This window comes from Gavialis gangeticus, unplaced genomic scaffold (genome assembly GCF_001723915.1).
Source record: "Gavialis gangeticus isolate Ggan-Ray unplaced genomic scaffold, GavGan_comp1, whole genome shotgun sequence".
NCBI classification, from domain to species: Eukaryota; Metazoa; Chordata; order Crocodylia; family Gavialidae; genus Gavialis; species Gavialis gangeticus.
Genome location: NW_017729033.1, coordinates 105,116,838 through 105,117,966, shown reverse-complemented (window position 1 = coordinate 105,117,966; position 1,129 = coordinate 105,116,838). Strand labels below are relative to the sequence as shown.

Genomic DNA, 1,129 nt, shown 5'->3' with positions numbered 1-1,129 from the left:
TATGGGGAATGGAGATGGATGGGGAGCGGCAGGATGTCCCGGTGGGTGGGGACGTGAAGGGGCTCAAGTGGTGACTGCCACATACCTACCCCCCGATCCGGCCCCTGTGGCACTGGCAGTAGCAGGCAGTGCGGCAGTGGCTCTGCTGCAGGCACAGCAGGCAGTGTCGCAGTGCTGTGTGACCCAGGCTCCTACACGCTGAATGGTCCCGGCCTGGCCTGCTAGTGCATGGCCTCAGATGGGCCAGACCGGGCCGGGTCCATTCAGTATGTAGGAGTCCGGGTCACATAGTGCGCGTCACTGCCTGCCTATGCCTGCCGCAGAGCCACAGCCATGCTGCCTGTTGCCCCTGGCGCCAGGTGCAGGGACAGGCACGTGGTAGGGCTGTGGGGTGGCAAGCAGGTGAGAGGGGAGTGGCCAGAGCTGCTGGTGCACAGCAGCCATGGTGGACCTGACAGCGCACGGCGGGACCCAGACCGGCCCAGTGCCGCACGGCTCACTAGTCCAGCTTTCCACTGGAGCGGGTCTCATGTGTAAAGGCACGGTAGCTGTGCAGCCTGGGCCAGATTGGGCTGGCAGAGCTCATTTTTCACGATGCTCAGGTGCACCTGAGCCTTATGGAAAATGTGCCCTGCCAGCCCGATGCATGCAGCTAGCGTACCTTTGCACAGGAGCCATACGACCTGCTCCAGTGCAAAGCCAGACTAGTGAGCTGAGCTGGGTCCTGCTGCACACCGCCTCCCTGCAAGCACAGCAGGGCAGGCAGCGCTGCTGCTGGAGGCAGGACCCGGTGCAGGTACTGCACACTGCGCCAGGTCCTGTTGCCATGGGACCGAGCTGACCTGGCACTGTACGTGGCCCCAGTGCTGGCAGGACCCAGCACGGCTTGGTGTGCAGTCCCTGCCAGACCCTGCTGGTGCGGTCCCTACTGCAGGAGATAAGTTATGGCCCTGTGTAGGGGGGCTGTGGCCCCCCAGGGTACCTGGGACCCTGCACAGGGGGCCTGGGATCCTGCACGGGGGTAGGGCTGTGACTCTGCAGGGTGTCTGGGACCCTGCACAAGGTTGGGGGGGGGGGGGGTGGGGGCCCCGGGGGGGGCCGGGGACCCGGCGGGAGACAGCCGCTGGGG

General features: G+C 65.8%; 1 protein-coding gene across 1 annotated transcript in view; it reads right to left on the bottom strand.

Moving 5' to 3' along the window:
• The window catches only part of WDFY3 (WD repeat and FYVE domain containing 3), a 258,223-nt gene that overhangs the window by 138,648 nt on the left and 118,446 nt on the right, over nt 1-1,129 (bottom strand). The window lies entirely within an intron of this gene.